This window comes from Mesoplodon mirus, assembly GCF_964341445.2.
Source record: "Mesoplodon mirus genome assembly, chromosome: 5".
NCBI lineage: Eukaryota > Metazoa > Chordata > Mammalia > Artiodactyla > Ziphiidae > Mesoplodon > Mesoplodon mirus.
In genome coordinates this window covers 125,475,280-125,488,206 of record NC_138980.1, presented here as the reverse complement: position 1 = coordinate 125,488,206, position 12,927 = coordinate 125,475,280, and positions in this window count along the sequence as shown.

Here is a 12,927-nt window from a genome sequence, read left to right as displayed (position 1 = left end):
AAATCCATCAGCAGACCTGGAAGCTCACTCAGACAGCCTCTACTACCACAGCCTTTAAGAATGATCTGCCCACTGTGCTCCCTCCCTTCACTAAACCCCACTGAATTTTTTTTAGCATGTGTCAAACTGCCCAGTGATTAATTTTTATCTTATAATTTTCTGTGGGTTAGCTTTGTCCTAATGAGTTTGTAAGACACTTGGAAATAAGGCTCAGGCTTGGGCTTTCTCCTGAACCTCTGCAGTACCAGCTTCAGGATGGGTCATGTAAGTTCTCAGTAACTTTCTTTTTTTCAATTGAAATATAGTTACAATGTAGAGATTATAGTATGGTAATCAGTGAAGTAAATCAGACAGAGAAAGACGAATACCATATGATATTACTTATAGGTAGAATTTTAAAAAATGATTCAAATGAACTTATTTACAAAACAGTAACACTTTTTGATTGGCAATATAGAATTTCATCCTGAGGATTCTCTTCATCATAGTGAATAAAGGATGGCTTATGACTTCTAATGAGATTGTGAAGTTGAAAGAGAAGTTCAGTGCCTTTTAAAAAAATATTTCTCTGGAAGAGGAGTTGCTCCAAGCGCCCCCCCGCCAAGCCCTGAACGAAGTCCCCAACAATCCTGCTACTTGCGGCCAAACTTCCCAAGAGATTTCCCTGCTCCAGCCTGTCTCCTGCTTTCAGGAGTTGATGCTGAGTGGGAGCACCTCTCTTTTCAACTCACATTTTCTGGCCACATCCCTCTCCAGACTCCTCATTTTTATATTCCAACCCCTGAAAATGCCCTATGTATCAGTGACAATAGACCAGTAGCCAGAACGCTCCCCCCAGCCCCAGCCCCATGTACTGCTATCGTGGTCGCACTCCTCTTGTCTGCTGCTCAAGGGAAGGAGGAAATCGCATTCTCTGAGCGCCTGCGTGGGTGTGGACTCCTCTGCTACAGGTGGGGAAGTGATGGTAAACGTGTAACAACCCATCTGCAGGAGGGAGCCCTGATTTGTAGCCTGGGCAGAGGGTCCTGGTGTAATTAGCGCCACCACGGCCAATTGCAAGTTACGAATGTGACACCACTGAACGCAGAGGTAAAAGAGCTGTGCCCCTCTGCACGAGTGAACAGGGTGGAACGGGCTCCAGGTCGGGGGAAGGGTAGGTAGCTTGGCAACTCCAAATGCTCAGCTCATAAAAATTAAGCATAACTTTGGCTTCTTTTTTTTTTTTTTTTTTTGATATCTCACTTTTAAAATTTGACTTGGCTCCCTTTTTATACATGGAAGGCTATTTACCCGAAAGGGTAGCAGAATATGGCATCCCAAAATATGCCACCCTTTGCCCAGGATTCATTACAGAAGGTCTGCCTCAGCTTGCAAAAGACATTTTTCTCCAGTTTCTCCAGTGCAAAGCATGGAGGTAATTTTAATAAAAGGCACTTAATAAAAAATAAATAATACCTTAAGACCATTCATGCAGACACTTCCTGACAATCCCTGGAAGTGCCGACTAGCCTGTGAGCTAATTATCCTGTAAATTTCCTTTTCTTCCCCAGTGTGGAGGTGAGATCCAATTTGAAAGATTAAAATCTTTGCATGATTACACACTATCTGGTAATTGTTAAGCTCTGTAGTTACATGCTCAATAGCTACTAACTAAGTGCAAAGAATTACAAGGTGATTTGTGCCTGTAAAATAAATTCCAAGAATTTTGCTTTTACAAAAGGCAAGGAAGTCAAGGTGGCAGAATAACAGATGTGCTAAGCGGAGTAATTGATCGTAAACTTCAGGAAAGAGAGACTTAGGGGTCTCTGGATTCATAGAGAGGCCAAGTCGCAGAATGCCTTCCTGTGCATTTCTGAGATTGTGCTAAACTTTATTTACGTAAAAGCCCGGCTCAAGTGGGTAACGCTATCTAAGGGATATTTAGCCTAAGCTTCTGGAGGGTTCCGAATGTCTGCCCTTCTCATGACAGAGGACCCACCCTAACCACGCATTCATCACTTTCAAACACAAAAAGCCAAAACCAAACTTCTTGAACTCAGTACTAGAGCAATGATATGAGATTGTGTGTGTATATAAAATTAGAATTTTAAAGAAAGAAGAAGAAAAAATAACAAAGCCTTTAGCATTTATGTTTCTGACTCCACCACTATTTGATTCTGTGCCAGCCATTCTTTCTCTGCTTTAGTAGGTCACACCGGAAAATTCATTCATTAAGCAAATATTTATTCAGTACCCAGTGCATACCAAGCTCCTGTTCTTGGCACCGGGGACATGATGATAAGTAAAATAGATAAGAACTCTGCTCTCATGGACTTAGAGTCCAGCAGGAAAGAAAGATTTACTAATACTTACAAGTATTCATTTCAATTACAAATACTTACAAGTAATACTTAGAAGTCCTGGAAAAGAAACGGGCAGGCCACCATGGAGAGTGTAGGGTCTATCCTAGATTAAGAGTTAAGGAAAGCAGCTATGAGGAAGCGATGCTTAATCTGAGACCTTAAGATTAGGTCGGCATTATTAGCTTGGAGAAAGGGGAAGGGCAAAACCAGTCTTTTTTCCAGCCAAGTAATGCAAAAGGAGTTTTCAAAATGATTATCTTTTAAAGCTTTTCTCCCTCCAAACCTTGAAGCTCCCCAGCCCAGTTTGTTTGTTGTAGCTAAGATTTTTAAGATTTTTCTAGCTATAACCTCTGATATTACTGGTAGCAGCAGGCATAATTCTAAAAGAACAAGAAATATCAGATCTGATGAAGCCAGGCCTTTTTGTAGACAGGCAATAATGAATCATTAGAAATTAAACTCAGAATGGCCTGGGAGTGGCCTCTTCCAGAATCCACTCTGTGGAGTATCCCGGAGTCAGGCCTCCCTGGTAAAGACAAGGAAGGGGACACATGGGTGGGCCAAAGAAGGAGGGGCTGGTGGACAGGGACTGAGTCAATCTGGGCTCACACAGGACAGGGTAAATGGTGGTAGTTAGTCCACAGGACCATTTCAGGAAAACAAAAAGAAAAATGCAGAATACCTCCTTTCCTTGGAGGTTTGTTCACATGTGCAAAATGAGAAACATAACTAGATAACTGTCAATGTTATGCCTCATGTTTGATTGTAATGACTCAGCTTAAACCATGTCAAACATCCAGAAGTTTTGGAAAATTCACCCATTTCCCTTAATGGTAGGACTTTTCATGTGCTACCAGAATAGGAGCCTCACCACTCACTTATCTTGGCCTACAATCATAACATGTTATTACTGATAGTTTTTATATTTATATCTTTAGAAGTAGTTTTTGTTTTTTTAAAGAAAATGAGAAATGTAGGGAAAAAAGGAAATACATGATCCATCTTTCAAATCATCACTCAAATAAAAGTCATAGTCTACATTTGGGTATATTTCTTTTCAATCTTCTTTCTCATCCATCATTTTCAGGTTTTACTTTTTCTTCTTTTAAATATAACCATTTAATAATCCACATATGGCTCTGAGAGCTGTTTAATTTTTATTTAACACTCTATCATAAACATTGTCCTCTGTTATAACTTTTGTAAACATTACGTTTAGTGGTTACACAATATTCCATCAGTGGGGGTGCCACCAATCTTCTACTGTTGGACATTTAGGGCTTCCATAAGCCTCTTAACCTGACACTTTTTGAATAATGAGGACTATGTCCATAGCAAGGACTCTTGGATGTGGCATAACTGGGTCAAAGGTATAAACCTTTAAAGATTCCTAAAATTTATTTCCAGATTGTGTCTTAAAATATTGTCAATTTATCCTCCCATTGACAATGTATCCTCCCAATGACAATTTATCCTCCCATTGACAAGCACTTGTTCTATGACACACTTGTCAGTTTCCTCTCTTTTCCTCTCTTTTTCACTCTCTTAACTTTTAGTAATTTGTCAGGCAAAAAAAGTCACAGATGGTATCCTGTCCTTTTTTTTTTTTTTTTAACATTTAGTTATTTGGCTGCGCCAGGTCTTAGTTGCAGCACGCTGGATTTTTTTTTTTTTTTTTAGTTGCAGCATGCAGGCTCTTAGTTTCAGCATGTGGGATCTAGTTCCCTGACCAGGGATAGAACCCCGGTCTGCTGCATTGAGAACGTGGAGTCTTAACCGCTGCACCACCAGGGAAGTCCCAGTGTCTTGTCTTAATTTGTATTTCTGTGTGCTTGATCATTTTCCCATATTTTGTATTAGTTGAATTTTTTCTTTGATATGTTGTCCATTTATGCTCTTTGTTCATTTTCAATTAGTCTTCTTTTATGCTTTGGGGGAAAAAATTGCCCAGTTTGTGCCTTAATATTTTTTAACATATTGAACAGTTTCATTCTTGTGATGATAATTCTAAACTATGACCATAACACAAATAATGCAATTTTTATTTGAGATACTATTTTAAAATTATTTATTTATTTATGGCTGTGTTGGGTTTTAATTTCTGTGCGAGGGCTTTCTCCAGTTGTGGCAAACGGGGGCCACTCTTCATCGCGGTGCGCAGGCCTCTCACTGTTGTGACCTCTCTTGTTGCAGAGCACAGGCTCCAGACGCGCAGGCTCAGTAGTTTTGGCTCACGGGCTTAGTTGCTCCGCGGCATGTGGGACCTTCCCAGACCAGGGTACGAACCTGTGTCCCCTGCATTGGCAGGCAGATTCTCAACCACTGCACCACCAGGGAAGTCCTGAGATACTGTTTAAACACAGCTCATTTTTGTCTCAAATTAATTCAACTACTCTGAGACTGACGCTACAATGTATCTTTTTACTAGGCTTAAGTCTTTTCCTGCTTATGTTCTTATAGCTTGCCTCCTTACTTTAATGTATATAAACACACACACACACAGACTCATACACACAATGTGCAGGCAGAGACAAAAAAAGGAGATAAATTTTAATTTGCTCTTTTTTGTTTTAGTCACCAGTCCAATAAAATATTTGGCTAAGTTATAGGGGTCAATTACATATGATATTCTTGTCCTTAGAAGCATAGAAAATTGAGAATTGAATATAAAAAATTAATGAGAATCTTTAATTTTTTTTGAGAATCTTTAATTTTTAAAATAGATTAAGCATGTAATTTACTTTAAAAAATAACTATTTGAAAAATTGTGCATTAATTTCACTAAAAACATTTTTTTATAATCTTCTTTTGGAATTGACTTCCAATTAGTTTCTGAGCCTCCTTCATTTTTATTGCAAATGATATTACCCAGGTTGGTACAATTCTTATTCACTTATTTTGGTTTAACCTACTTTGGGAGGGTTCCAATGATAAAGTTTCTCTCATCTCCAGGACTAGAGAATTGCTACATTAGTCCATAATCCCAAGAATCTAAGTCCAAATCTGAAAACCAAAGTAGGAGGAGGTTTGGGGTAAGAGAATGTCCTTGAAATAAGCATAATGCTTTTAAGGGCACCTACTATGAAGGAGTCCAGGTTCATCTGCATATATTGGTTCTGGCTGGGGTCTCCGTGAGCAGGTGTGCCATGCACAACCTGTTCCACTGAGTGTGATGGCCCTACTTCTCAAATGTGCATTTGGAAAAAAGTCCATTTGAGTCCTCGCTTGAAGCTCAACTACTCAAAATAGCTTTTATTATTTTTTCAAAAACTAAGAAAAGTTGTGTAAAATCAAGATTAAACTGTAATTATTAAGGCCGCACCATATCAGATTTAACAAGGTTTTGTTACAATTAACTGTGTACACATAATTTTGAGCACTGCTTTTTCTGATGAGATGTGAACTAGTGAAGTCTGTAAAGGTGTAATACCACGATTTAGAACATTATCACGCTGCAATCCTTGGCATATAGAATGGGGCTTATGTCAACATACACTTATTCAAAAATTCCTAAGATGCTCACTTTCTAAGGTAGAATCAGCAAGGTGATTAATTATTCATTTAAAAAAACACTCTTGGGCATCTCAGCAACAATGAACTAATGTCTTTGGTAGATCAATAATTTTTCACTCTAATCCCAAGAAGAAACCCAGTGCATCAAAAGAGTCATCAGCAAAAACATAAAAAGATATGTGCCAGCTGTTTCTGGCAGCCCATCGAAGAGGAAACAGAGCAAAACAATCAGAAATTTTTGTGATATGTTGGGAGAGGAGCAGTAATGGAAAATATTCATAAACAAATGACTAACACTTGTCTGTATGTTATTCAGGTGTGCAGATAAAACACATGCATCTCTTGCACGGTCTCTTCTGGATACAAATTACTCTAAGGCTCAGGCAGTCAGTTCCAGGGTCTTGTAATTCTTTATGCAGCCCGAGCCATCATGGGTATCAGCAGTTTTGCTGCATAAGCACTTTAAGATTAAATCCTAACATCAAAACTAGCGTAAAACATCCTGTGTGAAATAAGTCACATCAGAGGCTTTCTTTTTCAATTTCCAAATTGGTGTTGCTATTGTCTTGTACTTTGAATCAGCCTAGAAACATTTTCCCTTCTCTCTAATCCCATTTCCTTGATGCTTGGCCTGACAGTCCCTCCAGGCAGGCTACTTCCACTGTGTTTGCTGGGACAGACGTTTGATGCAGGAGGAAAGGAATATGGTGTCTGCCCCACTAAGAGTCAAATCAAGCACATGGGAAAACAACCATTTCCTTTGCTTGTATTTAAGCAGGTATGATAGATTTATTTCTCCTGAAATTTAGCTTTCCCACAGCAAGAAGCAGGGGAGCAGCCACAGTGGGCAATACAAAACCCTGCTAAGTAAGACTCGCACAGCCCTTCCTGGATGCTAGAAATCGATAAACCAGATTGCACCTTTGACAACCTGCTTGGGCTTCAAACACTTGAGGGAGACATCTCCGGGCCTTGTGGGAGGGCCAGGGAGGCCCGCCCTCAAGACCATGGGATCCCAGGTGTGACCTTGGTCTTGACCGCGTGTGCACGTAGCCATGGAAGCTCCTTAATTTGGACTACTTTGCTGAAACAGGGACAGACCAGAGGTTGCCACATCTCCTGCTTTACAAAACCTTGAGAAGAGAAAACAGGTGTGTTTAGGCTAGAAGCAGAGGATTGACCAACTCAGTTCTCAAGGGAAGGGGTAGTACCCTTTGGGGAAATATGGAAATCTGTGGGAGTATTTTTGATTGCTGATTGGGAGACACCACTAGCGTTCAGTGGGTGGAAGGTAAACACCTTGCTAAGTATGGGATTTGGTCCACATGACAAAGAATTTTCCCATATCCCTTCCTAACTTCATATGAATGTCCAATTATGTAAGTGAAAAACTTGATAAAATTATCTGAGCCTAAGGCCTAACTCCATTTAACCTGGAAACACAATGTATTTTTTCACAGATTTAATATACATTGAATTTTTCTAGAATGCCACCACTGTGAGCAAACACCTGTTTTGTTTGTAATTTGACCAAGACTGATCACCCTTTGAGTAAATCTCTGATGGCAATGTATCAGTCTGCCTGTATAACTTCTGTATAGATGCAAATATACTTCCTTGGTCCTTCTTTCAAAATGCCAAATATAAAGAAAAAGTGTTGACAACACTCAGTTGAGTGTTGTTTTCTCTTAAGCCCAATTCACAAGAAGTAGTTGTGGCTACACAGTAGAATTTAATTCCAATAGAATTGAACTATTTCCAAAAACCTTTTAGTTTTGCATACGTTGGGCTTCCCTGGTGGCACAGTGGTTAAGAATCCGCCTGCCAATGCAGGGGACACGGGTTCGAGCCTTGGTCCGGGATGATCCCACATGCCGTGGAGCAACTAAGCCCGTGTGCCACAACTACTGAAGCTCACATGCCTAGAGGCCATGCTCCACAACAAGAGAAGCCACTGCAGTGAGAACCCTGTGTGCCACAACGAAGAGTAGCCCCCGCTTGCCGCAACTAAAAAGAAAGCCTGCGCGCAGCAACGAAGACCCAACGCAGCCAAAAATAAATTTTAAAATTTATTAAAAATATATATATATATGCATTCAATATGAGTTACTTTCCTATTATTTTCTCCTATCTATTACAGGCTGTGCTGGACCCCATGTACCCCACCCCAATCCCCACTCCAGGGCTTCCTCAGCTGCTGGAGTGTTGACCGCTGACAGCCCAGAGCTGAATGCCACCACCCTCTCCCAGCAATATCTCCAGACGGATGTCTCTGCCAGGGTCTCGCCCTATCACTCCTCCCTAGGAGCTGCCTACGTCCACTGACTGGTTGCTGGGGGGATAGTAAAGCTCTAATTTGGCACAGTTCTGCGGGAACACCCCAGCTCCAGAGCTCCCTGTGGGATCTGCTGAGTCATTTGTGGGATTGCATCAAGGCAGAGCCCAACCTCTGCCTCCGCCCAAACCTGCTGCCTTCTCTCTCCCCCACGTGCTGATCCTGAGAGCGTGCCCCATGTATTTCCTACCACCTAACGCCATCTCAGGTTCTCTTTCCTGGGCAACCTGAACCGTGACACAAGTAGAGCATTATAATGGCATTTGGACGTTGGGTAGTATGTTATCTGGCAATTTTAACTGAGGATAGTAAAGGGGGAAATTACAAAACATTTGTAATTTTTAAAAAAGAAGCACTGGATCTGATGGGCCTGAGAACCTCTGGACTAGGTGATCTCTTCAGGGTCCCTCCACCTCAAGACCCTTTCCTTTAGGGTAGGAACACTGCTTGCCCCAGAAGGGCTGCAAGTAACCCAGACTCAAAATGACACCTTCTGTAACTCTTTCTCACGCACTTGAATAAAATAAGTGGTCCTGTACAGCATCACTTCACACAAGCACTTTTTCCTCCAGATTGTCTACCTACCAGGCCTGTATCCTTCGTCAAGCTCTTGCTGTTATATGAGGCAACCAGCAACCCCCGGGAGTGCGTGCCCTTCCTACATTCCTGAAGCCTCACCTGCAACTGGCCGGCGCCTCTTTAGCTCTCTGAGAGACACAAGGTGCCTAAGGAAATAGTAAACTGGCTCAATAGCATCAGGCACTTGGCCCTGTGAGACTTTTTTAGTTGAAATACAGTTTTAATTTAATTCTTAATATCGCAGGACTGTGTTCTCCTTAAACTGTCAACTGAAGAAGATTCACAAAGCCAGAGGAGAGCTGGAGCATGTGTATGTGTGTGTGTGCATTAGTGTCTGTGCATGTGTGTCTGCAGATGCTCTATGTGTCTGTGTGGGAGAGAGTGCTTGCTGGCCTAAGGGGCGGCAGAGGAGGACAGTCCAAAAGCAAGACCGGTGAGCACTACATTTGTTCCTCTGGTCTAACCTTCTGACCAGGCTGCCTCAAACCAATGATTCAAAGTCCTTGGAAACAACTAAATTTTTCCTCATGCCAGGCAAGTGTTCCTTTATAATCAGTAAAGCCAGAATGAGGGTTATTTACCTGGCTCTGTGACCCCATTCAAATTGACTGTTGACATAATCCTTCAGCGTGCCACAGGGCCATCAACTATCTTAGCTGTCAGACATTCCACACAGAAACACAGATCAGTGTCTGAAAGTGTGATCCCAGTTCCTCAGGGCTGGCATGCTGCCTCTAGGTTGGCTGCGTATTAGAGGCTGTCTTGTCACTCAGTATTTCTTAACTCCTTCACCTGTAATACTAGAATGCAGGTCAGAGTTTCCACCTCTGGTTCCTCCTAGGGGTGAGGTGATGATTAAAGCAATAATAGTTTTCAAGTACAGAGACATTCCAGATTAAAGACACTACATAATGGAACACATTCTGCTTCTAATGACATAGACTGATGTAACAGCAAGCTAGGAAAATAAGATTAAGCCAGGCGTCCCTATTACAGCAACAATGCCATTTGCCTTACTCTCATGACTTAGGGCCTGCCTCCATATAAGAAGCCCTAGTGCCCAAGAAAGAAGACACCAGGTTGAGAAAGAAATGCTTTCATTCACTCAACTTCCATTTCACCAGTCAACAAAGGTGTACAATTCTATTCCAGTCACTTAGTTCAAGGCTAAAAATCGAGTTGAGAAATAGACGGCCCATCTATTTGTTCATCGTGTCATTTGTACTTCAGAGAGAGGTTTTATTAAAATATTCATGTTGCTCATGGATGGACCTAGAGATTACCATACTGAGTGAAGTAAGTCAGAAAGAGAAAGACAAATACCATATGATATCACTTATACGTGGAATCGAAAATATGACACAAACAAACATTTACGAAACAGAAACCGACTCCCAGACATAGAAAACAAACTTAAGGTTACCAGAGAGGAAAGGGGGTGGGAGAGGGATAAATCAGGAGTCTGGGATTAGAATTTAAAAACTACTATATGTAAAATAGATAAACAACAAGGTCCTACTGTATAGCACAGGGAACTATATTTAATATCCTATAATAAACCATAGTGGGAAAGAATATGAAAAAGAATGTATACATGTGTGTGTGTGTGTGTGTGTGTGTGTGTGTGTGTGTATATATATATATATATATGACTGAATCACTTTGCTGTACACCAGAAACTAACACAACATTGTAAATCAACTATACTTGAATTAAAAAAAAAAATCATTAAGGGCAGGAAGACCACATAAGGTCTGCCAGTTAACCTAGGCAAATGCATTGCACGTTCATTTTCTTCTCTCACATATACAATTGGCATACTAGGCTGTGGCACGGTTACTCTGCTGCCCCACACAGCAGCTCTTAGCCAAACATCTTACATCCCAGAACAATGTTGATTGACATAGATCCTGGCAAATCACTGTTAGAGGCTCAGCAGTGCCAAGGCTGCAGACCACAATGGTGGTATCAAATGTCCTGCAATGATATCAAGAAAAGTGGTTTGGAGGACTGAGCTGTTGGCCAACAGACTGTACTTCTATAAAATGATGCTTATCAGAGGTTGTAATAAGTTCTGTCCATAGCCAAGCCACTGCGAAGATATTTTCTGATTCCATTCATTCAAATATATTTGAAGTCCCAGGTCTGAACTGGCAAAGGAACCCAAAAAAAGCAGTTAGAAATACAAGTGTTTATTAGGCAGCTTGGATTAAGGGGGCCAATAGAACATGAAACAGAAAAGAAAAAAGTCTGTTTCTGGTTGGGTATATCTGTTGTTAAATGGTATATAAAACTTGGCCATAGTGCCTACTATATTCCTAAGGTCCTGATGCCCAGCCTGCTTCCAGAGGAAAAGAGAGCAAGATCAGAAAAATATTCACATGGAAAGAAGTCAATGACATATTAAAAGAAAAATGCAAGTTGCAGATTCAGTAGTATGCTTGATCCTCCTTGCTCCAGCCCATGACCAAATTCATCAGAATCCAAGCAAGCACGGTATTATGAATCAGCTGCATTTAGGCCACAGCACTTTAGAGGCCATCACAGAAAGTTCACCCATCAAGGATGACACCTTCTCTGTGGAAAGGTATGTCCCAAATATCAAACAATTCTTGCTTATCAGCTTTTCAACATGAGTCATTCTTAAAGGCTTCCAAAAATTTGTTACACAATGGCTTAACTTGGCCCTACCTTGATTCTTATTTCTCAAAAGCTGGGTGGTTTATAAAAATTATTTCCCAGGAGCAAGCTAACATGTCCTCATCATCTTTCATTCAGGGCTTTGGTACATTTCTGTGGACCCTCCCAACATAGGCGGCCCATGAAGACCCAAACCTCACCTCCAAAAATATTTTTTCAAATCCCCTGGAAAATATTCCTATCTGGAATTATGATTAACAGGTTAAGTAACAAGTTGAGTATGTAGTACTATTTAAGTAAATCTAGTTTTAGGCATCACACTATACAGGGAACAGGCAGAGTTCCTTAGATTTTTTAATTTTGGTAAAAAGAAGTTTGAAATTATTTTTATCAAGCTGCCACATGAAAACCATCCAGTCAACTTTTTTCTGGATTTAAAAAACTTATTCTTCATCATCTGTCATTTCTCCTTCAGTTAAAATTCTAAGGATGAGTTTGTGACAGGCAAGGCCTGTGGCTGTCAGTGATTCTACTTTAGCTCCTTGTACCATTTCCAGTGGGTGAAGGATGGCACACTGACAAAGCTTAACTTCATCTCCTGCTGTTAACATTTCAGCAGAAGGGGATCTTCTTGGTGGAATCATTCGATAACTCCCCAATTACAAATAACTTTACAATGTAGAAAGGGAGGCCCCAAACTTTTTTTTTCCTGTGACTAATATGGTTTCTTCTCCTCCTTTCTTAAAATTTCTACGTGAATCACAGAGATGACCTGAAGGCTGAAAACTATGTGTCAGCTTTTTAATAAGCTTTAATTGTCACCACAGAAAATTAAGCACAGGCTGAGAGTCAGGATCCAAGGTTGAATATAAACCGCAGAGTGGTAATCAGCTCTGATCCCATGATATTGCGAAAGCTTTGTCTTTGGGGTAGAGAGAGAAAACCTGTGATGAGCACTGAAAGAGAACTTTCAGCTCTTCTGTGTGGCCCCAGTTGAGACCACTTTCAGTCACCCCTGCCCCGTGGAGTTTGTCCCGGGCGCCCTAAGGCAGGATGGGAGCGCAGCGCACAAGGCCTGCACCTCCCCTCGTGCCTGGCTGATGGCATCAAGACACTGGCATCCGTTAGTGGCAGCTTCCAAGGTGCTGTCCTCTGGTCATCTTCCAATTCTATATCCCGACAACAGAAAACTGACCTTGAAGAAAAACTCTTGCTAGGGGGTCAGGATATTTAATAAACTGAAGGTGACCAGTGTGGGCTTCCTGCTGCTTCTAAAGCTGTTAAGATCTTTGCAGGTGCATTCAATCATCATGCTGTTCCTGAGTAACATTATAGCTGGGGGGAAAAATAGGAGGAGAAATAACTGTGGAACTTGGCGTGCTCGGCATCTATTTCATAACCATGCTCAAAGGTCTCCACTGGAAAATCTTGAATAGATGCAACAGTCATGCTTTTAAAACTGATCAGAAAGGGATGGGCTGTGGTGCTATTATGGAACCACGTTATTTTAAAATGCAC